Raw genomic sequence first — 27,762 nt, 5'->3', positions numbered from 1 at the left:
CGTGACACGTGTTGGTTGGCACCGATGTCTGACGTTTCGCTCCGCGTGCCCGGAGTTTCTTCAGCACGTGGAGCGAAACGTCGGACATCGTGCCGAACAACACGCGGTGCGATCCGGAAATAGATCGGAAGGGCTGTAAGGCACAACCGTGATAATCCACACAGCTTAAAGAGAGGCGAGAAGGCTTTCATCCAGCAGTGGATAGACCAAGTGTTGCTGCTGATGATGATGGGAAAATACGGGCACCTACTGTGCAGTTTTTAATGTACCTTTGAAAATTTCACAACCAAGGCTGTGGTCTATTGAGAACACCAAACATTTGTTTCAGAGTGCAAAACAATAGGTTTAAGAGAAGGTATTTTTAAAGTGCCTTCTCAGCTTTTGGAAGTGTGCAATGCCCCCTATGGGTAAATAAATGCATGTGCTGTGTACATTCTGAAGTGTCACAAGACAGCGCACAATATACGATGTCGTTGTTCAACAGGACTGTAAAGTTGCTCCAAAAATTGCAGTTTCTCAGAGTTTGAGAAACACTTAAGAAGCCCAAGTGGAATATTGATCAAAATGTTATGAGGCAATAAATAAAGACAATTAAGCCATCAATATTCAGTGTTTGCAATTAATTTTAAACTCCTGTCATATTTTTTGACCGCGCAGTTATGTATTTTATATGCCGTATTCTCCAAATTACGAGAAAAATGTTCTCCTCTGTAATTTAAAGCAAAGGTTTGGGGAGGGAGGGAGCATCTTTTAATGCGGTCGGTACGTGAATGTAACCAGATTTGTGACATGACTGAGACTGGGGGTACGCGTTTGGGGGTTTTGCGTCTTCCATTCCGGAGCGTCTTTACAATCCGAAGAATACGCTGATATTATTAGCGTTTTAAATCTGCAGTGCATCCCTCTCACCACCTAAAGTGCCCCCCCCCCCCTTGCTCCTAACGATTACAAAAACACGCTATGTGCATTGAAGCCAAATACTTTGCGCGGTGTGTTTGTTTTGGTGAAGTTGTATTTTTTATATAAGCAATAATTGAATTGACAAAGAGCAGAGCAACAGGTCTTCGTGGCCTTGAAAAGAAGCATGGCACATGTGCTGAGTGTTACCAGACACCACCGTACCGCACAATCCAAAACACTTTCCCACTGAGCTGACATCTGACACCATGTCTCGTCCCGTGCTCCACATGTTAAAAACTTGCCAGCGCTCATTGCCCTAACTCACAAAATCCCCCGTGGGTTTCATGTAGCGGCTTTTAACCCATATTTTTGGCTCAAATGTAGAGTGTTGCTCAATGCACGTCATGTAATGTTTGCATTCGGCGAAATGAAACGTTCAGTGGCAATTTTCGGCTCGCACAAAGACGCAATTGTTCACAGGGTTTGATTAGCGGTCCACTTGCTGCCAGCTTAATAGACGATTTAATGCGTGTTTAAGTGTCTAAGCTGTGCGCGTGTTTTTGTGACATAATACGAGCGTATTGTAAACATACTAAGGGTGGCCTGAAATGTTAAGATGTATGATGATGATAAATGCCAACTTAACTCGCTGTAATTTTATTTTTTCCCAAAGCCCCATTTTTTCCTAAATTGTCATTGAATTTCTATCAAGGCCTCATGGTGGACAATGGACATTTCCAACTATTATTCCCTCAATATCTCCAACCTCTCTTATTTTCTGCGACGAAGAAGACCCGTTGCCAGAAGCACTGCCTCGTATTTGTGTTTTCCTCTATCAGGGCAGTCAGTGCTCTTGACAAACGCGTTGAGTTTGTGAACGCTGTGTAGTAGGTGACTGTCCGCAGAGCGATGTCACAGTGGTTATCGCATTGCGGTATTAACCCAGCGAAATTAGTTTTGATTCCCAGCCGCGGTTATCATCAGTGGTGAGTGGCATCTGAACTGGCCTGGACCTTTCACCACCATCAATAACCCACACTGAACAGCGTGGTCAAAACTATTATCCGTCAATACCCACTACCACAAAAAACGCAGAGAAGCCTTCATCCAGCAGTGGATTGAGAAAACGGTGTTAATTATTACTTCACTCACGCTCTGTCACTATACAGTTTTTCTTAAATAATGCCCGAGTCTCTGATACAGTATGGGGTTATTAATATGTATGTATGGTTGAACTTCTTTCGCACCGTACGTAGCCAACCGTGCTAATTAGAGGTGCGTGTACTCAAATAACTGTGCAGTAAAGGTAAAGGCGCCGCCCTGCAATTGCTCACTCCCACTGCTGGTGCAAGGGGCTCCACGAGAGGGAGTTCTAGAGATCCCCTCTCTACGCAGTATACTGACGTACACAACTATGACGAGACACTGGCACAGTATTCCGAAACCGGTGCAGAGATTTTTTCTTGCATTTGAATTGTTGCTGCTGAAATGACTGCTCTCTCAGAAGGCTGTGTGGTGTGACTGATGGGGTTGTGTAAAAACAAAAAAAGATGGATATTCTTTGGGTCTTTCGGTAAAGTCACGTAGAAGGGAAATAATAAAATAATAAAAATAAAACAATAAAATTCTCACGACAAGAACATTTGTTGTGGTTTTTCTTGTTGTGGTTTTCACACCTGATGATGATTGCTTGTGTTGCAGTCGAAACGTCGTAAGAATTCTATTGTTTTATTTTTATTATTTTATTATTTCCCATCTACGTGACTTTACCGAAACACCCAAAGAATATGCATTCCTGCAGTCACGAAAGCTTTAAGTCAAAAAAATATGTACAGTATTTTTAACAGGCGGAGAGACGATATATGAAGGAGGTGCACTCATCTGCTTATCTTTTTTTTTTACTTATATTCTCCACGAGGACCGCCAATAATTATTTCGTGTTATTTCTCGGATAATACGGAGCGTTGGGGGTAGACGGTTTGACACGGGGGGGGGGGGGCGCCAGTGTTTACCGCGCATTGCGAGGGGCAGAATCGACGGCGGGGCAGCATTGCAGGTAGCTGGCCGGCCAACGTGGAGGGGAGAAGGGGAGAAGGGGGTGTGCTCCCGTCGTCTTTCGCTCAACGTTTTGCCTTTAACTCAGAGGGCCCATGACCTGCACGCTACTCCGATTAAATCAGCGTGCACGCCTGTGCGTGGGTCCGCGCGCGCGCGCGTGTACTTTCGCAGCGTGCACGCGTCAGACTTTTTGCCGTTGCACTAACGCGCAGGTCTCGATGAGGTGTGTCTTGGTCTCGTGTGACGTGCACCACAAAAAGCGAGAGCGTCACAAACGTCCCGTTACTGTTGGCACGTGACCCCGGTGATGCCTCAAGGACCCGACCTCTTGTCGGACCAACCTTATTACGGCTCTTTAACACTCGCCGTTCTCTATTAATTTTTTGTAAGCACTAATTTAGTCAAGTGAAGCAAGGGTATGTATATATATACGACAATGCATTCTATTTAAGCACCAGCATTAATAGCTTTCTGTATGGTGATTTAAGACTTAGCGGGAACAAACACTGATCAACTGAAGCCTTTATTAATAATAATAATTCTCGTGTAATTAAGAGATTAATTAAATGCTTCGCACTTAACATTTTTTCCCTTTCAGGCCATTGATACGGCCAAAGTTTTAATCGTTCAGTGCGCAAAGTGAAACGCATTGCGTCTGTGCGATTAAAACAAAAAATAATCGCAGTATCGTTGGGGAAATTGCCAGCTGCGCTCGCTACACCTCGTATTGCTTCTTGTTTATTCGGTATTGAGCGTCGCGGTACGCCTACATGACCCCATTAGCTGTTTCACAGTTGTTCGCCACCAAAGAGCTGCTCGCTGAACCGTGATTGTGGGGGGGGGAGGGAGGGGGGGGCACGGCTAAACACACACGCGACGCATGCCAGATTGAGCAGCGACAAAAAAAATCCGCGCAGGAATGTGCCCGCCTTGAATGAGAAATGCCAGAGTTGAAGTCGACAAACGCAGAGCGTTCAGCCGTTGAGCACAACTTTGGCGGAAACAAGAAAAGCAGCGGCGATAAAGGAGGAAGAAAAAAAAGCTTCTTTGTTCGCGCCGATTCATTTCAACCTGCTTGGATTTTTATGAGGTGGGGAGGGGAGAGACGCGTTTTAAAAATTGGCACCTTTTTCTAAAAGAAAAATAGAATGTGTGTTTCGAGTCGAGAGCGATTACTGGCGCTTGTTGATAGGTGGAAGCGTCGTTTAATGTGGACAACTTCGTGCCGAAGAGGTTCGGTGAAGATGACACTTATGAAACGCGTCACCGAGTTGAAACACGCCGTCGTGAAATACCAACCTCATGGAAAGCTAAGCATTTGCCCTTATTTATGAAATTAGACGATAATTAACGCTAATTGCTCATTTACAATTCTAAAATGGCACAATTTGAATAAATCCGGGTTATCTTCCAAAATCACGCCAGCTTTATTTCTCACTTAAACGGAATTACATTTTAACGCATTTTCATAAGAACCTTTGACATTTGTGACAACCACATAACTGCCGCCGTTAAGCTGTGGAGAATGGCGCTTCAAATCAACGGAGCTGAGAAATTATTCCGCTTGTTTATATTCTGCTTTAATTGAGCCGGCTGCATTTATTTATAGATGTGTAAAATGGGGCGAGTAGGGTGGTGCGCCCGCTCGCGAGCCATCCAGACATACAGCGAGCCAGCCAGCCAGACAGTGAGCCAAACAGCCAGCCAGACAGCGACCCAGACATACAGCGAGTCAGCCAGACAGTGAGCCAGACATTCAGCGAGCCAGACAGCGAGTCAGCCAGACAGCGAGCCAGCCAGACAGCGAGCCAGACAGCCAGACATACAGCGAGCCAGACATACAGCGAGCCAGCCAGCCAGACAGTGAGCCAGCCAGACAGCGAGCCAGCCAGACAGTGAGCCAGCCAGACAGCGAGCCAGACAGCCAGACATACAGCGAGCCAGACATACAGCGAGCCAGCCAGCCAGACAGTGAGCCAGCCAGACAGCGAGCCAGCCAGACAGCGAGCCAGCCAGACAGCGAGCCAGACAGCCAGACATACAGCGAGCCAGACATACAGCGAGCCAGCCAGCCAGACAGTGAGCCAGCCAGACAGCGAGCCAGCCAGACAGTGAGCCAGCCAGACAGTGAGCCAGCCAGACAGTGAGTCAGCCAGACAGTGAGCCAGCCAGACAGTGAGTCAGCCAAACAGTGAGCCAGCCAGACAGCGAGCCAGCCAGACAGCGAGCCAGCCAGACAGTGAGTCAGCCAGACAGTGAGCCAGCCAGACAGCCATCCAGACGTACAGCGAGCCAGCCAGCCAGACAGTGAGCCAGACAGCGAGCCAGACAGCGAGCCAGCCAGACAGCGAGTCAACCAGACAGCGAGTCAGCCAGACTGACATCCAGACATACAGCGAGCCAGCCAGCCAGACAGTGAGCCAGACAGTGAGCCAGACAGCGAGTCAACCAGACAGCCATCCAGACATACATCGAGTCAGCCAGCCAGACATTGAGCCAGACAGCGAGCCAGACAGTGAGCCAGACAGCGAGCCAGCCAGACAGCGAGTCAACCAGACAGCAAATCAGCCAGACAGCCATCCAGACATACAGCGAGCCAGCCAGCCAGACAGTGAGCCAGCCAGACAGACATACAGCGAGCCAGCCAGACAGCGAGCCAGCCAGACAGCCAGCGAGCCAGATAGTGAGCCGGCCAGTCAGCCATCCAGACATACAGCGAGCCAGCCAGCCAGACAGTGAACCAGTCAGACAGCCAGCCAGTCAGCCAGCCAGACAGCGAGCCAGCCAGCCAGACAGTGAACCAGTCAGACAGCCAGCCAGTCAGCCAGCCAGACAGCGAGCCAGACATCGAGCCAGACAGCGAGCCAGCCAGCCAGCCAGACAGTCCGCCCGGGCTCCCTCGACCCAAACACTGCCGTTGTTGCCCCATTTAGTGTCTCGACCACGCTTCCACTGTTCTCACCACAAGCCGTTTCTTCCTTCCTGTGTGAGTGGGGGCCGCTGGAGCAGAACTAACAAGGCTGATCTCTTTGGGCAGCCGGCATTTCACACTCCGCTGCCTGCGGAAATTATCCCGATTGAACATTCATGGGAACGTGCGAATGGGCTGTCAGACAGTCAGTCATAATTCTCTGTGGCCATAATGTGTTAGCGAAATAAAGCGTGCCTTTGGGAGATCCTTTATTATCTGAGTGTGTGTGTGCACGCGTGTGTGTGTGCACGCGTGTGTGTGTGCACGCGTGTGTGTGTGCACGCGTGTGTGTGTGCACGCGTGTGTGTGTGCACGCGTGTGTGTGTGCACGCGTGTGTGTGTGCACGCGTGTGTGTGTGCACGCGTGTGTGTGTGCACGCGTGTGTGTGTGCACGCGTGTGTGTGTGCACGCGTGTGTGTGTGCACGCGTGTGTGGTGGGAGGAAGGGGGGGGGGAGTTACGGGGTTGGAATTGGAAGAAGAAAGAAGGGGGTAATTGGAAGGATCTCCATTTTCCAGTAACAAGAAGCAGAGCATTACAGTTACAGAAAGAACTGCATCGGAGAATTAGTATTTGTTTCTTTCGGTTAAGTCCTGCAGTCACGAAAGTTCTAAAATTAAGATTGCATCGGAGAAGCCAACGTTACCGTCGATTACATGCTGTTGGTGTCTACATTTATCGCACAATGTAATTTTAAAAAATATATATCTATTACATATTCTCTTGGGACTTCCTGGCAAGCATGTTTTTAGTGCTGAGCTTTTATGTCGTGGGATAGATTTTCATAGAAAAGCAACAGTTGCAAAAAAAACCAGAAACCATCTGCGAGTGATCAACGCATTAGCTGGCACGTCAGTCATCCTTTTGCATTTAAATTCTATAATTGGGAGAATATGAATGGAGGGTTGTTTGACGAAAAAAAAGTTTTCCACAAACCCCTCCGCCGCTCCCTCACCCCTGCCTCAAACTAAGAATGAAGCTTAAAGTCACGGACGATGTTTTCCAACACATTTCCGCACGGCATGGCCGCCCCACAGCTCAGCTCACATCAAATCCTATAAAACTGAGGAAATGTTATACAATGCACATCGGTTTTTTTTTGTCCCGCTCCCCAGGGAAGGTGGGATTTCTTCCAAATGTCTGGCCACAAGTAAAATTGCAGCTACTAACATAAAAAACCTCTCAAATTGCATCACAAATCAGCTGCAGTGAAACGGCCGAATACTCGGCTACAAGCAACGGGAGTTTCTGCTTCACGTTTGTCAAAACATTTTTCCTGCAGTCAGCGGCTGTAACATCATAATGCTTTTGTTGGGGAATTGCTTTTTTTCGGAGTTTTCCATGCATTGTTCGTCTCAAACGTATTAATAGTGTAGTGTTGCATAGCAAACTACGAAAAAATATAACAAATGCTTACATTTTGAAACCCGACGGGACTTTCAAGTGCCCATAATGTTGAGATATTTTTTTGTTTGTTATAATTCGATCAGCTTCTTTCAACTTGTGTAACTTAATGGAGCTTCAAACAGAGCAACTGAAGCAATCTAATTCTTGCCTGTGAATATGAGTAAGTTTTGGTGACATTGTCAGTGTGGATGTATTTCGCATTTGCTACGGTATATAAACGGGTGGGTGTAACGTAAATTGTTTTAATTTCTTTAAAACTGCTTTTTGTGTTTAGTTTGTTCTTCCCCTGCACCTCCGATTAGCATGGTTGACTACGTGCGGTGCGAAAGAAATCATCCAAACATACATACGATCCTTCTAGAGCCTTAATAGAATGCACCAGGTATTCATTAGAGGCTGAGTCGACCTAGGGGAGGCCCATGACCGGTTCAGATAATCGCCACCAGTGTTGGCCGTGGGTGGGAATCGAACCCGGTTCGCCAGGTTCGTCGAGCTAACCGCTACACTACCGCTCCCCACAAACACACAACGCACATACATGAGTGGGGGTGTGTTACACACTGGGAAACAGTAATTCACCGTGACCTTGGGGGAGCCGTGGAGAGAGCGGTTCAGCGCACGGCGCTCTAAAACCGGTGACACCAGAGTTCAATTCCTGACCACGACTGATAGCAGTGGCATATTGAAGTATGGTACGAAAAAACAACCCCCGTTAGCCGGCTGTGGATTGAAAAACAGCGGTACGGTATCGTATATAAATATGCGTGGGTAAAGGTAGACACAGTTCAGGGAGGACAACTTCCAGCCCCCCCTAACCCCACATTTTTTGGCTGGGGAGCGGGGGGTGCGATCACGTGATTTGTTCACTTAGTTAACAGTAAGAGTCTCCACCGGTTACTCCACATGCGTTCCCATGTCGATTTGCTTGCGAACTTCGTGATCAGTTGCCATGTGTCCGTGCGGATATCGTGAGACTACACGGATGCAAGATGACACGAATTGAGGGCAAAACAAATATTCGTGGCGTCAGCTCGATGCGACCATATGATTTGCCATTCTCCGGTCAGCCTTGACCGCTCCTCGTGCTGAAATAATCAGAGAACTGAAGCAGCTGCCCAGCATGCCAAATGAAACGTCGGACATCGTGCCGCACGGCCCCCGACGACGCACTCGGAGAGCTGTGCAGCTCAGCCGCAACAACAAAACAACAACACGAGTTTGTGCATAACCTCGTGGCTATGAGGCTCTCACCTCAATCAGCTTTGATCGCGCGTACAACACGCGCACGCTGTCAGCAACTTGTTCTGGCTGCCTTGTGAAAGCCCTTGCATCTCAATGGCCGTTACCATTCAATAGGTGCGATCGATAGACCGCCCACTCGTGATAGGCGTAGGTGGGAAGATGCCGCTGCAGTTGTGGTGAGTGCTTCCTGTGCGTTTCGTGTGCAACGTTGCCAAAGGTAAAGGTGCAGCCCTGCAATTGCTTGCTTATGCCACTGCTGGTGGAAGGACCTCCACTGTAGGTGATGATAAAAAAAAAGCCCTCAATAGGGTGTTTTTGGCCTACTCTTCCACACTGAGCAGATGTCTTGGAAGCCGTGCAAGTACTGAACTCGCACCTTACACTACCACACGCACCCTGCTGATAACGTTGCTGGTGTAGCCATTTAAAGTGCTGGGTGGACATAGGCGGAGGGTTATAGGAAACTTACTAATTGTTCCAATTCCCGTGCCGGGAGGTAGAATTGACCCTACGACCTCTTCATTGCAAGACCAGCGTACGAATCATTACATTGCGGCAGCATTCCTACGTGAAATGATGCAGCAGATATAAAACGGATGGCTAAGAATTGTAATATTCCATTTGTGAAATTCCCATAAATACACTAAACGATATATCTACATGTGGTTTAAGTATGCACGCGTACTCGCCTTATTTACATTTTAGGGAAGTTTTCCAATAAGTAATAGATTTATAATGGCAGCAAATGATTTTGTCAGTATCGTCATCATTTTGAAATGGTTGTAAGAAAGGCCCATCACCAGACCCTGTCACCTGACAGTATTTGTGAAGGTCATTTATGCACCTGCTCAATGGGCTTCTTCAGGACCCTATTATCCCAACGCATGCGTCATTACAGCCAGCTGCAGACGAATCTTTTATTTTGTCCACCCCCTAAGCCACCCCTATATCAGGCACTCTGAAAGAATATCCTCATCTAATTGTTCGTATCAAAATCACAGACATCTGCTGCCGTCCCAGCCGTGTTCTGCAATGACACTTTGAAATGATAATGTGACATTTTTTTGTTGACCCCTCGACAGTAGGGCTGAGCCTCACTCCCAGATAAGGATTTAATTTAATCCGGCGAGTGTGAGATTACGGGCTGTCTGCGATGAACAAAAGCAGAGGCAAGGTGAGTGTGGTCGGTCGGTCGGTCGGTGGGTGGGTGGGTGGAGATTTGTGAGGGCTTGGATATCGCACAGTTGCCATGTCGAAGGCGCAGTGGGGAAGAATACGCAGGCGTATGCAATAATTCAGATGGACAGGCAATGTGTAGCAATTGTTTAGTCTTTTTGCATAAATGTGTCGCCTTTGCGATGTTGCTCCTCGACAAAAAAACGGCGGCGGCACTTGTCAATGAGATGGCCTCCACCACGCAGAGACGTTGGGATGTCACGGAGCAATTTATTCAACGCTTATTCACCGCCGCCACCACCGCCGATACATTCTGCATTATTAATGCCCTCATTCTGTGAGAGCAGCATAACATCAAGTGGCACACAACAGTGGTGAAAATTCACCGCTTCCTCTTTTACGGATGCACCACCCTCTATTTGTTTTGGTGCTTTTTTTGGTGGTTGTTTTTTTTTTGGTGCCAAATTTTGACAATCCGCTGAGTAATGATGAGGATCAACTGGGGCTACTTTTATGGATCGCCTACGATGAGGTTTTAATCGCAAGAGACTTGTGATTTAAATTGATTCTCACCTGGTGAAATAATGCAATATTATATAGAAATAAGTTTGTTTCGACATAAACAAAGGTGAAGATAAACGTGTGTTGCTCATGCCACTGATAGCAAGCGAGGGCCCCTCCACTCGAGGTACCTCTAGAACACCACGATAGAGGCGATGTATTTTTCCCCTACCCACGTTTTACCCCACCACAAGCCAGCTGCTGATCGCCTAATTGTAGTTTACCTATTTATACTGCCGGGTGGACAGAGGTGTGGAAATTTAGGGAAACAATATTGAACCGGGGACCTCTGTATTGCAAGTCCAGTATGCTGACCATTCACCACGGCTAAATCCCTGTGTTTGTTTTTTGTGTAGAATTTCAAAGAGCTTCATACTCTTAGTGGTTTCAATTAAACAACTATCATGTACAGTTAGCCTCCCTTCACAGCTTGTCTTCTGCAAGTCATACAATTAAATCTTGCGTATATTCATTTTTTCTGGGCCCCTTAATTGTATGAAAAAAAAAATTGTCCGTGGATACCCTCATTTTCATACGATTTTCATACGATTTTCAAAAGGAGAGAGAATGGCTAATCTTGAGTATTCTCGCCTGAGGTCACATCGTTTCAATCCCCGCAATTATGGCCAAAGTAGAAGGCCGCAGCTTCTGCGTAACTCTCCCTGTGTCACATTAAACACCCACAGGCGCGTGGCCGAAATTGCATTAGCGCCAAGTAACAAAGGAAGTGAGTTAAATTTACAATTCATCTCAATTACTGAGGTTTCCATCAAAATAACATTTCTGAAGTGTGTCCCCCAAGGTTGCGTATTAAAGTAACGGGCGGGCACATGACAGTCGTTTCGCAGCGTTGGCTGGAAAATGCGCTAAAATAACGAACGCACAAAGAGTCACGCAGATTTATCTTGAATTACCGCGCAGACAGCACATTATATGTTGCTCTTGCATTGTAAGCAAAAGGTCTCTGGCAAGCTTCTTGACTAATGATGCAGCCCGTGCAGTTGTTTCGGCAAGCGTTGTTACAAATAGTGCGCATGCACCACATTTACAAAGCAATGACATTATACAGAGAACCAGCCGGAGGTATTTCATGTTCGGGCAGTATATCTCATTACCAGACATTGTGCTTACTGTAAAGCGTATTCAGTACTTTGTGTGTGTGTAGATTTTGAAGAAGGTCATTATGTTTATTATACAAACGTGCTCCACAGCGGGTGTACATTTGTTGACAACCAGCAGAGCCTTTAAAATATATATATAAAATCATCACCATCTGCTTTGATTAGTTCACGTGGCGATAACAATATTATGCTGATCGGCGTTCCATTGTGCCATTGGCTGGCACATCCAGAGCAAGTACTTTAATTGGAAGTGTATGTCATTATATTATTAATTGCTCTGCCCTGAAACGGGCAGAGTGGAACAACTGTTGTGAAATGCCCAATTTCCTATTCATTAGCGTGCCGCTGCAAAGCTGTTAATTACTTAAAAGGCAATTAGGCAGGTGCCGAGATTTACAGGCCTGCAGGAGTAGGGAGGGAATTAGTGTAGGCCCATCAGCCATGCAGCGTTACGTTTAGTCTGCGATCATTCAGTCAAAGTGTCGCAATTATGGCTACACGTTCGCTGCGCACTCTTTTTAATGCAGACAAAATCTATTGACAAAGCACGTGGCTTTGGGAATATATAATGAAATGTATTGCATTAATTTACCTGTCGTCCTAAAAAGTGCTAGAGCACTTTGCCAGATTTTTCCTGCCAGATTAATTTGTCTCCAAACCTCATTAAAACTGTTGATAAGGTTTTCTAAATTAACTTTCACGGCAGCAAGGGGAAACATTGGTATTTCTATGGAAGAAATCCATTAAAATGAAACTGAGTTCACTTAAGTATTTAGTTGTATATAGAGTTATTATTTGGGCTGCACGTAACATAACCCAACACCTGCACGTGATTAATGTTCAACTTACCAGGACATTACGTAAATGAATAACTTGTTCATGCTGAGCCAGAATTGTGAATGTGCCTTTGGATTGTAAATTGTGTTTTTATTTTTTTTCCCCAGCTATAACCGTTATTCCCCACCTGCACTTCACAGAATGAATTGCGAGAAGGCAACCACATTGACCGGTGTGCAATTCCTGTGTGCCGCGTGTGCACACTGCCGTTTCATGCTGCACGCGTGGGCTTGTGGAGCAGTCTGTGCGTGTGAGCAAAGGTGAATAGCAGCTTTTGTGTTGTTATTTCAAATTATTTGAAAGTAGAAAATAACAGGTGTTGGGCCAATGACCCATCAAGCGTGAGCTTATATATTACGCATTTAGAATATTAGTGTATCTTGAGAACCCTGGATAAAATGTGTGGGCGAGATTTCAACTTTGCCATGTTTTACCTTTCCCAAAATGTTTGGGCGGGCTGTGATAATATGTAGTGATAATAATAAAAGTATAATGTTCGGCTCTTTTGCCAATTCTTCATCGCTGGATGAAGGCCTCTCCATGCTGTGCAAGTCATGTAAGTTGATTTGACCATATTTCACCTTGCTGGCCAGGGTGGGTCGTTGGAACAGAAGGGGAACAGGACCGGTTAAGATATAACTTGCCGCTAGAGGTGAGCTTTCGCCAGGAATTTAACTCGGATTGCAACCACTGCTCCACCCTTTATTAATGTGCATAAGAAGGTAAAGGTGCAGCCCTGAAATTACTTGCTCGCTCCACGCTGGACGAAGGGGCCTCCAATAGTGGTGGGTCTGGGAAGCCTCTGCTGAGGGTATTTGGCCTAATTTTCCACACGAGCCAGAGGTCTTGGAAGAAGCGGGAGGACAAAAAAGATCCCCCATATAGCCTGTAACAGACTGTTGGGGCAAGTGCTGTTAGCAAACACTTATAAAGGCCAGCACGGCACACGAGGGGGTGGGTGGCTAACACCACGCCCGGCCGCCTTTGTCTCCCCAGTGGCAATGTTTACACATCGCACCAGGTACTCATTTGAGGCTGAGTCGATCTAGGAGAGGCCCAGGACCGGTTCAGATAATCGTCACCAGTGTTGGCCGTGAGCAGGAATCGAACCCAGGATGCCAGGTTCGTAGCACAGCGCACTAACCGCTACACCACCGCTCCCCACACACCTTAGCACCATCACAGGTGACCTGCCTGACTGTGGTGCACCTCTCGTATTTTTCTCGCTGGGGAGAGGTGGAGAGAGGGGGGGGTTCGTTAAGAAACTTGCCCAGTGTTTGAAACCTGCCATGTCCCGGGAAATCAAAGCAATGAGTCCCAATGTGCTAAACATTACACCATTGAATAAATGCCTCGTTTGTAATTAACATTCCGTGTGATGCGAAGTGCTACATTTTGATACATTTTGATGAATGTAGCATAAATGCGCGAAATCAAGAGCTCACACACAATAGCCATCCGACATCTGATTAAAGAACCACACAGCATTTAATTCCAGCTCACCGGCTTCACCTTACTGCAGGATATAATTATCTCGCGTGTTCATAAACCTCGACTAATGGTAATTTAGTTAAGGGCTATTGTAATGTATGTTGGTTATGGCGAAGGTTGGCCGTGATTTATACCGCTGCAATAATTGACCTGCCCATAAATACGCTCAATGATCCCCTGTTCTTGGGTTGAATCCATCGAACGGCCGTGGCCTCTGGTTTGTCGCGTCTATTTTGCCCGCGTTTCGCACGAGCAGCCACGCACAGCTCTCCGCTAACTCCGTCCGTGTGGCATGCCCTCCAGCAGGTGATTACAGGATTAGGGCCCCACGTGAATTCTCAGGTTTATTTTCATATTCATTGAACAGTCGAATCCTCCAGACAACCGAGTTGGGGTGTACAAGAAATCCCCGAGGCAAAAATATTAATTTATTTTTTAAAAATGACTGCAGCCCATTGTGACACAAATTGTGAGCAGCCTAAAAGACCTCCTCCCCCTCCCCACAGGAGACAAATTGTGGCTAAAAACGAAATTGTTCCGACAATAAAGCAATGCTGGTGGGCTGCTTTCCATCCCTGTGGCTGTGAAAACAAAGAATAATCCCACAATTATCTCTTGTTTTGATTGCAAGTGGCCTTTCTAAAAAAAACACAATCAAAGGGGAGACCACTGGGGGATTTCTCAACGTATTCTGACCTCAAAACAGCCATTTTTCCATAAACAAGACCAATTATATATAAGCATTTTTTTTTTAACAATGAAATCTGAATATTTTTTTTATTATTGCTGGGTAAATATTTTGAATCTCACTTGCAATTGATATTGCCGCTTGTTTCATTCCGGTCAGTTTTTTTTTTTTACCAAGGGACAAAGCAAAAGATCCAATGAAAATTTTATTTCATATTTCCTGAACGAAGCAGGCATTTAGGAGTGATGTTATTATTTATTTTATGCAAAAATTATTATGTTTGTTATATCCAGAACAATAATAACAATAAGGAGAAGGTTTAACAACCCTTTGTCAATCTATTGCTGCATGAAGGCCTCCACATGCTGTGTCAGTTGTGGGAGTTGTTTGACTATACTTTACCACGCTGGTCATTGCAGATGAGTGAAGGTTCGGATATAACTTTGCCACTTACATCAGCCATGGTCGGGAAATGATCGGAGGTCGTCAGGCACATGGCGCAGTACAATACAACTTGTTACGTAAGCCACAAGCAGAGTGGACCAGAATCCAATACATATAATACATATGCCTGATTTATATAAGACAACCACACAATACATTAATCTCTACTGGTGAACACAGCTATGTTGAAAACAAATTACTTTTGCATTCAGTAAAAAATATATATTCTTTGGGTCTTTCGGTAAAGTCACGTAGATAGGTGCAAAGAAAATAACAAGAAAACTACGATGTTTCGCTTGTGTTGCCATCGAAACGTCAGAGTTTTTAGTTTTTTTTTATATGAACCTATCTATGTGATTTTACCGACAAACCCAAAGAATTTGAATTCCTGCAGCCACGAAAGCTTTAAGTCGAAAAATATATAATTTTCCACTCATGACGAATGAGTGATTAACAAATTACCCTCGTAATCAGGACTATTGTAACTCTGTACATGTATATGATTCTGATATTTATCCTGAAATTGTCATATTCAAATGTCATTAAACAATCAATCAATCGCTTGTTGCCAATGGGAAGTCACTATGGTTAACTACATCTTTAGCAAGATCGAAATTAATCAAAAACATCGTACAATTAATCGCAGATACAAATGCAACAGGACTGAAATAACCACCTACCATTATATACATAAATATTTAAATTTGATTTTGAATCTAATAAAATGAGTGTACTGTGTGTACACGTACGCACGGTGTGTAACTCGTGCCAAACACCTGCTGTGTGAGCGAGGGCCTCAACCCAATTGGTGCGGGTCATAGGAGTTAATTGACCATACTTCACCACGATGGTCAGTGCGGGTTGGTGAAGGCAGGGAGCGCTGGATGTGGGAGCATCGAAGTACGGTATAACAATTATTTATTTTTTGCTAATTTATCATGGATATCCATGTATCAGTCCACTGTTGGATGGAGGCCTCTGCACATTGTGTCGATGTCAGTGAAAGAGATTGTTTGACCAGACCATGCTGGTCAGTGCAGGTGGGTGAAGGAGATTGTTTGACCAGACTAGCTGGTCAGTACGGGTTGATGAAGGAGATTGTTTGACCAGACCATGCTGGTTAGAACGGGTTGATGAAGGAGATTGTTTGACCAGACCGTGCTGGTCAGTACGGGTTGGTGAAGGAGATTGTTTGACCAGTCCATGCTGGTCAGTACGGGTTGATGAAGGAGATTGTTTGACCAGTCCATGCTGGTCAGTACGGGTTGATGAAGGAGATTGTTTGACCAGTCCATGCTGGTTAGTACGGGTTGATGAAGGAGATTGTTTGACCAGTCCATGCTGGTCAGTATGGGTTGATGAAGGAGATTGTTTGACCAGTCCATGCTGGTCAGTACGGGTTGATGAAGGAGATTGTTTGACCAGTCCATGCTGGTCAGTATGGGTTGATGAAGGAGATTGTTTGACCAGTCCATGCTGGTTAGTACGGGTTGATGAAGGAGATTGTTTGACCAGTCCATGCTGGTCAGTACGGGTTGATGAAGGAGATTGTTTGACCAGTCCATGCTGGTCAGTACGGGTTGATGAAGGAGATTGTTTGACCAGTCCATGCTGGTCAGTACGGGTTGATGAAGGAGATTGTTTGACCAGTCCATGCTGGTCAGTACGGGTTGATGAAGGAGATTGTTTGACCAGACAATGCTGGTCAGTATGGGTTGATGATGGAGATTGTTTGACCAGACCATGCTGGTCAGTACGGGTTGATGAAGGAGATTGTTTGACCAGACAATGCTGGTCAGTATGGGTTGATGATGGAGATTGTTTGACCAGACCATGCTGGTCAGTACGGGTTGATGATGGAGATTGTTTGACCAGACAATGCTGGTCAGTACGGGTTGATGAAGGAGATTGTTTGACCAGACCATGCTGGTCAGTACGGGTTGATGAAGGAGATTGTTTGACCAGACCATGCTGGTCAGTACGGGTTGATGATGGAGATTGTTTGACCAGACCATGCTGGTCAGTACGGGTTGATGATGGAGATTGTTTGACCAGACCATGCTGGTCAGTACGGGTTGATGAAGGAGATTGTTTGACCAGACCATGCTGGTCAGTACGGGTTGATGAAGGAGATTGTTTGACCAGACAATGCTGGTCAGTATGGGTTGATGATGGAGATTGTTTGACCAGACCATGCTGGTCAGTACGGGTTGATGATGGAGATTGTTTGACCAGACAATGCTGGTCAGTACGGGTTGATGAAGGAGATTGTTTGACCAGACCATGCTGGTCAGTACGGGTTGATGATGGAGATTGTTTGACCAGACCATGCTGGTCAGTACGGGTTGATGAAGGAGATTGTTTGACCAGACCATGCTGGTCAGTACGGGTTGATGAAGGAGATTGTTTGACCAGACAATGCTGGTCAGTATGGGTTGATGATGGAGATTGTTTGACCAGACCATGCTGGTCAGTACGGGTTGATGATGGAGATTGTTTGACCAGTCCATGCTGGTCAGTACGGGTTGATGAAGGAGATTGTTTGACCAGACCATGCTGGTCAGTACGGGTTGATGAAGGAGATTGTTTGACCAGACAATGCTGGTCAGTATGGGTTGATGATGGAGATTGTTTGACCAGACCATGCTGGTCAGTACGGGTTGATGATGGAGATTGTTTGACCAGACCATGCTGGTCAGTACGGGTTGATGAAGGAGATTGTTTGACCAGACCATGCTGGTCAGTACGGGTTGATGAAGGAGATTGTTTGACCAGACAATGCTGGTCAGTATGGGTTGATGATGGAGATTGTTTGACCAGACAATGCTGGTCGGTACGGGTTGATGAAGGAGATTGTTTGACCAGACCATGCTGGTCAGTACGGGTTGATGATGGAGATTGTTTGACCAGACCATGCTGGTCAGTACGGGTTGATGATGGAGATTGTTTGACCAGACAATGCTGGTCAGTATGGGTTGATGATGGAGATTGTTTGACCAGACCATGCTGGTTAGTACGGGTTGATGATGGAGATTGTTTGACCAGACAATGCTGGTCAGTACGGGTTGATGATGGAGATTGTTTGACCAGTCCATGCTGGTCAGTACGGGTTGATGATGGAGATTGTTTGACCAGACCATGCTGGTCAGTACGGGTTGATGATGGAGATTGTTTGACCAGTCCATGCTGGTCAGTACGGGTTGGTGAAGGAGATTGTTTGACCAGACCATGCTGGTCAGTATGGGTTGGTGAAGGAGATTGTTTGACCAGTCCATGCTGGTCAGTATGGGTTGATGAAGGAGATTGTTTGACCAGTCCATGCTGGTCAGTATGGGTTGATGAAGGAGATTGTTTGACCAGTCCATGCTGGTTAGTACGGGTTGATGAAGGAGATTGTTTGACCAGTCCATGCTGGTCAGTATGGGTTGGTGAAGGAGATTGTTTGACCAGACCATGCTGGTTAGTACGGGTTGGTGAAGGAGATTGTTTGACCAGTCCATGCTGGTTAGAACGGGTTGATGAAGGAGATTGTTTGACCAGACCATGCTGGTTAGAACGGGTTGATGAAGGAGATTGTTTGACCAGTCCATGCTGGTCAGTACGGGTTGGTGAAGGAGATTGTTTGACCAGACCATGCTGGTTAGAACGGGTTGATGAAGGAGATTGTTTGACCAGACCATGCTGGTTAGAACGGGTTGATGAAGGAGATTGTTTGACCAGTCCATGCTGGTCAGTACGGGTTGGTGAAGGAGATTGTTTGACCAGTCCATGCTGGTTAGTACGGGTTGATGATGGAGATTGTTTGACCAGACCATGCTGGTTAGAACGGGTTGATGAAGGAGATTGTTTGACCAGTCCATGCTGGTCAGTACGGGTTGGTGAAGGAGATTGTTTGACCAGTCCATGCTGGTTAGTACGGGTTGATGAAGGAGATTGTTTGACCAGACCATGCTGGTCAGTACGGGTTGATGATGGAGATTGTTTGACCAGACCATGCTGGTTAGAACGGGTTGATGAAGGAGATTGTTTGACCAGACCATGCTGGTTAGAACGGGTTGATGAAGGAGATTGTTTGACCAGTCCATGCTGGTCAGTACGGGTTGGTGAAGGAGATTGTTTGACCAGTCCATGCTGGTTAGTACGGGTTGATGAAGGAGATTGTTTGACCAGACCATGCTGGTCAGTACGGGTTGATGAAGGAGATTGTTTGACCAGACAATGCTGGTCAGTACGGGTTGATGAAGGAGATTTTTTGACCAGACCATGCTGGCCAGTATGGGTTGGTGAAGGAGATTGTTTGACCAGCACATGCTGGTCAGTACGGGTTGATGAAGGAGATTGTTTGACCAGACAATGCTGGTCAGTACGGGTTGGTGAAGGAGATTGTTTGACCAGACCATGCTGGTCAGTACGGGTTTGTGAAGGGCCCAGGACTGGTTCGGATATCACTCACAACTCGTTTATGTAAATCTAAATTACGTTTTCAGTTTCGCAGTACAATGAGGATAACCAATGAAACTGAGACTCATTAATGTATCTCAGCTGGTGAGGCCCGTTGAGCAAAGCTGCTCTTTTACAAGGACAACCAGCCACTGGACTGGCCAAAAACTAACAATAACATCACGATAAATCTGATTTAAATTGTTTTTTACAATAATGCAGGAAGGATGAAAAACACAACATAGATAATCTTTACACAATCATGACTCTGCCTGTGGCAGCCGTTTGTTTTAACCATCCAAAGCCTCAATCCACACTTGAACAAATCGTCCCTTCACTTTTCCCAAATGCGCCAAAGTTGTACACTCCAAGAAAGTTTTGGCATTGCCTCGAACCATATAAATTTTATTTTTAAACTCTCTTTTATGTCTCCCAAAACTATCGTGTAGCATTCGTGCTGTTTAAATTGTCTCCATCTGTCAGCGGCAAATGCACTGTCGCATAGCGGGCAGGTGGGGGGGGGGCCTGTTCCGTCCCCGACAAATTTTCGTCGCTTAAAAAAAAAATCCACGGACGTTTGTGATTCTTGTTGGCAAAAGGAGAGATACTTCCGGATTCAATATCGAAAAAGAAAACATTTACTTCGGCCACACTGACATCGTCTTCCATACCTCTGTAGAATTGCAGTTTTTTTTTTCCTGCCAAAAGCGGTGCAGGCCACATTTCGTATCTGTCGGTGACGGCTGGAAAGCTGTGGCTGTTCCAGATGATTGTGCGGCAAGAAAAGAATTAACAAAAGGTCAAGGGCGAGTGGGCAGTGGGCTGACTGCTCTCTGAGTAATGCCTTCTCATTACTCTCCCTCTATTCTATCCCTTTGCAATAATGCACCATCGTTTCAGTTCAGTGGAACTTTTGGTCTCGCAGACACAATCGCTGGCTGCCCGCTTTCGTCATTGTTAGAGTGCATTACACCGACAAATGACTTAAGCGCACGTGGAAATTCATTGAAACTTGATGGGCCAAGGTCTGACAACCATGATGCTTCACGATGAGCGTCGGGTTTTGTCATAAAGGTGACTTGGATTTTTGAGGGTTTATTTCCTTATTCATGTGACGACTCCTGCAGTGCTCTAATTATATATTTTTTATGCAATTGAAACTGTACGTACACATCATTTCATGAGAAGTGTGCATTTTTAAAACATCAATTTCACTTCATCACGAAGCCCTCATCAAGGAAAATAAAATGTCACTGAGCTGTAAATACTGGGAAAGTGTCCACATTGATTGCACTAAAAAGCAGCTGAGGAAATTGATAGAAAGAATAAATATCAGGGTGGATGAGGTCAATAAAACTTTATTTTCTCGGCTTGTCACATTCTGCTCACTACACTGAATCAAGTAAATGAGTTGTTCTACCAGTTTCTCCAACGTCTTTTGAATATGCCAGCATTGGAAAAGACCTACACACTGAGGCATGTATTTGTTCCAATTGTAAACAAAAATCAAGAAATCTCACCTTTGAGATGCGAAGCACACGTTGTTATCGATGGCTCCTTTAAGGGGTATGTAGCATGCACTGGAGACTTGAAATCTGGTCTTCTGCTCACATATCTTAAGAATCAACCTGAAGGTAATTTAAATCAAAGTAAGCCATATTCTGCTGCCTATGTCCAAAATCACAAAGCCCTCCATTTATATATTTAAATATATTTTTACACCATTTTTTTTATCAACATCAGCCATAGTCAAATCATTGCTTAATGAATGCCTACCTGAGCTGCCACCATCTCTATAACAATCATTTTATGTAAATATCCACCGAGCACCTGTGCACACATTTTCATACATAAAATAAATACTATCTTTACTACCCGGCTTCGCCCGAGACTTGCATTCTTGTTTTGGATTAATACACGGCCGACGCGGAGGGTGGGGGGGTGCGTGACGTCAGCAGGCACACCGCGTGACGCTGCCGCATGCGGGTGATGTGACGTCACCGCTCACTTGCGTCCAAAATATACACATTATTGCGCCCCCCCCCCCCCCTCAAATACAAAAGTCTATTTTATATGTTTTGCATTGTGTACAGTCTGGAAGCTACTCACACGCCAAATTTCAAGTTTGTTGCATGTCGGGAAGTATGCTAAACATTTCGAACAGAAACACAACATATTTCCCATCTTAATTTTAGAACTTTCGTGACTGCAGGAATTATTATTTGGTTCTTTCGGTTAAGTCACGACTAAAGATAAAATAATAAATTAAATTAAATAATAGAATACGACGTTTCGATTGCAACACAAGCAATCATCATCAGGTATAATGAAATAGCGACATAAAATCTAACCAGAAAACTATAGACAGACATATTAGCAGACAGATATCACCAAGATACATAGCGAGAGCAACACAGGAAACAGAGAGGGGTGATCGTCTCTGTGGGGTGGCCTTAATTAGACAGAGGGGGGGGGGGGCGGAGGCAGAGAGAGGGAGGGGGGTTAGAGAAAAAATTTGCATATCAATGAGTGGTCAACAGACGTGGTGCTGCAAGTACGATGACACGGCAAGCAAGCCTGAAAATCAGGAGAAGGACACACTAAAATTAAAAAACCTAGTAAAATATCGAAATGTAATGTAATACAACACAGAGGGTCGGTCAACACACAATTAACGCATAGCCTGGTTGATTACGTATTTCAAAGATTGCTAAGTTAGAATTTAAGTGTGAACATTCTGAAGAGGACACAGGCAGAGAAAACAAGTCGCCAGAGAGAGAGAAAAAATATAAGCTTAAAACTTCCCCGTAGTAGTGGTTCAATCTTAATTTTAGAACTTTCGTGACTGCAGGAATTATTATTTGGTTCTTTCGGTTAAGTCACGTCTAAAGATAAAATAATAAATTAAATTAAATAATGTCGCTATTTCATTATACCTGATGATGATTGCGTGTGTTGCAATCGAAACGTCGTATTCTATTATTTAATTTAATTGATTATTTTATCTTTAGACGTGACTTAACCGAAATAACCAAATAATAATTCCTGAAGTCACGAAAGTTCTAAAATTAAGATTGAACCACTTCTACGGGGAAGTTTTAAGCTAATCTTTTTTCTCTCTTTCTGTCGACTTTTTTTCTCTGCCTGTGTCCTCTTTAGAATGTTCACACTTAAATTCTAACTTAGCAATCTTTGAAATACGTAATCAACCAGGCTATGCGTTAATTGTGTGTTGACCGACCCTCTGTGTTGTATTACATTACATTTCGATATTTTACTAGGTTATTTAATTTTAGTGTGTCCTCCTGATTTTCAGGCTTGCTTGCCGTGTCATCGTACTTGCAGCACCACGTCTGTTGACCACTCATTGATATGCTAATTTTTTCTCTAACCCCCCTCCCTCTCTCTGCCTCCGCCCCCCCCCCCTCTGTCTATTTAAGGCCACCCCACAGAGACGATCACCCCTCTCTGTTACCTGTGTTGCTCTCGCTATGTATCTTGGTGATATCTGTCTTCTAATATGTCTGTCTATAGTTTTCTGGTTAGATTTTATGTCGCTATTTCATTATACCTGATGATGATTGCTTGTGTTGCAATCGAAACGTCGTATTCTATTATTTAATTTAATTTATTATTTTATCTTTAGACGTGACTTAACCGAAATTTCCCATTTATATATATAGATGTACATCTGTATAAAAATGTATATACAATATGTACATTCATAACAAAGGTTTTTGGGTTAGATCGCGTAAGTATAAATGTGTCGTAACCCTCCACCACCCGACACAACCAGCAATGTTTGTCATATAAACAAAACGTGCCAATTAGTTACTGTAATAGGGTTTTACCCTTTCAACTGGTACACAAACTGATACCTTTGTACAAGGGATCATGTTTGCAATAACCACAACACAAGCAGTCAAAATGCAAACAAAAAGAAACAACTCTGCTAATGATAATGCTTACCCCGAGCTCTCAATACTCTGATAGTGCACTGTTTTTGAGTTGTACGCCTTTTGGTGTCATCTGGTCCAACACCAATGGAGACTAGGCTCTAAGAAAAGCTGTCTCGGGTGTGGATCAATCAACTTCAAGGACAGTGCATATCATTATCATTATCAGAGTTGTTTCTTTTTGTTTGCAATACTCTGATAGTGCACTCTTTTTGAGTTGTACGCCTTTTGGTGTCATCTGGTCCAACACCAATGGAGACTAGGCTCTAAGAAAAGCTGTCTCGGGTGTGGACCAATCAACTTCAAGGACAGTGCATATCATTATCATTATCAGAGTTGTTTCTTTTTGTTTGCATTTTGACTGCTTGTGTTGTGGTTATTGCAAACATGATCCCTTGTATAAAAGTATCATTTTTTGTACCAGTTAAAAGGGTAAAACCCTATTACTATATTTTGCCACTGGTAAAGGAGATGTCTCATAATTAGTTATTGCTTCAGCTCACCGGTGTGTTGGAGAGTAAATCCACAACATTTGCAATTTGAAGGGTTACGACACATTTATACTTACGCGATCGAACCCAAAAACCTTCATGAGGAATAATATTGGTCGCGAAATCCTACGTGTCAAACTGACAATATATTGATATGAAGGTGCTACTTTTAAGTGAGGACCACCCGATTCGGGTGTTCATTTTCCACAACAGACTTTACGAGTGGGGTTCTTTCTTATTGTTGAATTGTGCATAACCGAGACATTTTTGGTTTATTGAAGGATTATCAGGGGGTCGCTAAACATTGTCCTCATTTTAAATAAGGGCCACCCGAAATTTGTATTTTATTTACAACAATGCTGTCATTTGTTTTGATTGTTTTCCTACTCATATGAAGACGAATGAATCGGTTCGCATATATATTTACATTGTCACTGTAATCGCAACTTTGATCTTAATTGCTTTGCATTTTCCATGTTTTTATTGTTGCTTGATCTATAATGAAAAAATGTCCCTTCCCCCGCTGTGCTGCGTGGCACAATAAGTGTTCCCCACTCGATAATTGTACATCTTGTAACCCTGCAGTGCTCATCACACAGCATCACCGTAAAATACCATCATTATGAAGCACAATGTGAAGCCCGTGATTGAATGCAATTTCTGTTGGAAAGAAGAATTAGCAATCGTAGCATACGGCACAGCGTGTGACTGATGTGCGACCGTGACTCAGGAATAATAGGGAGCTAGTCTTACGTTGATTTTTTTTTACACCTGGGCTGATTTGAGCCGTAATATGCTCGAAAAGGGCATTTCTGAAATGTCAGATGCAGACTTTATTGAGATGTATTGCATCGCCACTTACGAAGCTTGTCCTGCATGCAGCTGACGTGAGGACCATCTCACTAAACATCGCATCACGGGAGTGCTGAACAGGCAGTGTGGACACTTAGGAAGAACCTCTCTGTGATAAAATATAAATACAACAGTCCATTAAAAAGTGACCTTGTGTTCCTACAGAAGCAAGTCGACGTTCATTTTAATGCTGTGTTTTTTTTTATAGCTGCAATGTAAGAAGCGGTCATTTGCGATGCAAAGGGCAGAGAATTGTGTAATGCACAAGAGAAGGTTTATTTTAATGTGAATTATATTTTGATGTGCCTCATGAATTCAGAGGATGCTTCTCGCATATACTTCCTGATAAAATAAAAATTTTAAAAACTAATTTCCCGTTAAACAGTAAATAAAGAAAAAAAGAACAAAAAAAGACAATCAAATTCATAAACAATTTTTTGTAAACAAAATACCTGTTATTTTCGACGCGGCACATTACAAGCACTTTGTTTTGCTGTAGACCCGATTGCATTCATTCATTCATTCGCAGATGAAACAATGCAGCTGTGGGCTCGATGTGTGCGTAATTGGTTCCGTCGGAGGCAACGTTACAATGCGCAAGCTGTCCTTGCCACGTGGTCCGCGCGCGTGCCTGGGTTAGCCCGTGGGCATTCGAGCGTGCTTACCGGTGTACACGTGAGCGTTTCAGATGTTCGCGTGCTCTCCGAGAGGGTTGTATGCCAAGCAAAGCAGCACTTCATGTCCATATTTGTGGCAGGCTCTCCGGCATATGTGGAATACGTATGAAATATTTTATTTATTTCTGATGTGTTTCAAACCGTTTGTTGAATACTTTATTTTAAGGCAGCACACACTGTAATATATTGGTAAAAGGATGTACAGTATAAGTAGAATTGCGTCCTTTTTATCCCGTGTACGAATAACACGTTATTTTTAGTCCATCAGCCTATTGACTGATCCAGACCAAATATTATCCAGCAGCATTTGTTTAAGCAAGCAAAATATCTGGACCGGTTTCAACCTTCTGGGTCTCATTAGCAGCAAGGCTTGTTAAACAAATCCTGCTGGGCAAACATAACTCCATCTCAATGATGCGGTCCTGATCAGTGCAAAAAGCAATATGTATTTGTATCAAAAATATTGCATTGTATAGTGTTCCTCATTATAGTTGTGTCATACGTTTGCAGGTATGTTGAAAAATAAATGAACACATCGCCGTTCACAGTAAAAAAATTTAATTTACCTAAAGTGGGAAGTATAGTATCTAAAAGTTGCAAATAATTCAAATGACATGACATACTTTATACCATCGCTAATCATTTCAAATTTTGTCATCCTCAAGTAGAATATTTCCTACCTAAGTGGCTGTAATACAATTCATCAGACATTAAAAAAACTTATTCTGCTATAAGCAATCGGAAATTAGTTATTAATGTCTTCTAAGACTGCAAATTAATTTATAGCTTAACGGTGTCATACGTATTCTTTTTTTTCTTAACGTACAAATCCTACATTCTGGGCCAGGCAATTTACCCTCCGTTTGCATAAAAAAAAAATGTTTTAGCACTGCGCTGGAAAATGGAAGCGGTTATTAGGAAAAGTGTTCCAGGAGATGGGTTTTTATTGCAGGCTGTATCGCGACGACCGATGAATTATTCAAAGGCGGCACCACGATCGGTGACGGTGGTGGCCCCACCCCCCTTCGGTGGGGCTCTGAGGGCGGCAGCTCGCGGCCACCTGCCGATCCGGCGTGCCCAGCCACGTGAACCCGCCACCACGCGGACTGCCAGAAACCTGTCTGACAAATAGGACGGATTGCAGAGCGGGGGGGGGGAGCTGGGTGTCAGAGCAGGGATGTGAGAGATGGGAAAGTTGAGTCGGGTATGGCAGTCAGGGGGGGGGTGGGTGCTGGAGAGCTAGAGGGGAAATGAAAAGCTTTCCGCTTGTGCCACGCACACACACACATGCGTGCCCCATACACACACGTGCCCCCACACACACTGGCCCTACACACAGACACACGCGTGCCCCGCACACATACGTGTCCCACACGCATACACGTGCCCCACACACACACACGTGCCGCACACACACACACGTGCCGCACACAAACACACACGGGCCCTACACACAGACACACGCGTGCCCCGCACACACGCGTGCCCCACACACACGTGCCCCCCCCCCACACGTGTCCCACACACACATACGTGCCGCACACATACACACACGGGCCCCACACACACGTGCCGCACACACACGGGCCGCACACACACACACGGCCCCACACACACACGGGCCTTCGCACACACATGGGCCCTACACACAGACACGCGTGCCCACACACGCACACACATGTCCCCCCACACACACACACAGGCCCCACACACACCGACACACGCGTGCCCCACAAACACACAGACACGCACACAAGAAAATGAGCTTCTCCTCACCATGAGCAAGTCATAATGCGCCGCCCATGATCTACGGCACGTATTAATGTCGAAACTCTTTATGTGGCCAGCGATGATAAGGACTCGGTGATTATCGAAAGCTGGTGACCGTGCTGTTCTTCTGCTTCAGAGGTTTAATTCACATTCAGCGGAATGTATCTGATCCTTCCCTTCGCGCCAATGCTGTTATTAATAATGCAGGCCCTCGTAAAGAATAGGAGAGTGTTAGCTGAGCACATCCCCTTGTCAACTGTTGTAAAGTGGGTTAGGGATTGCTGCATGGAAATTGATGCGCTATATAATTTAGGAAAGGCGCACTATTATAAAACTACAATTCTCCAGAGATGGACAATAAAAAAAGAGGAAAGTGCTTCTGCAGATATCGAATTTTAATGCATCCTTTTATTCTTGTATATATTTTACATTAACTTTGTGCGACTTGTGCGGATGATAAATGGAATAATAAATAATAATACTCTGCGAGTAACAACAAATACTAAGAATCGTTGACTCCAATGAATGTTTAAGAAAAATTATGACGGATTTTGGTTCGATACATTTAAAATATATATTATGCCCCCTCGTTGAGCAAACAGCAAAACATATAATTTGTGTTGTCACTTCTTAAATCTGCTTTACGAAGTGAACTTTGACATTGGGAACATAATTCAGTA

Source organism: Lampetra fluviatilis, chromosome 13 (genome assembly GCF_964198595.1).
Source record: "Lampetra fluviatilis chromosome 13, kcLamFluv1.1, whole genome shotgun sequence".
In the NCBI taxonomy this organism is placed as follows: Eukaryota; Metazoa; Chordata; class Hyperoartia; order Petromyzontiformes; family Petromyzontidae; genus Lampetra; species Lampetra fluviatilis.
This window is presented reverse-complemented; position numbering follows the sequence as displayed.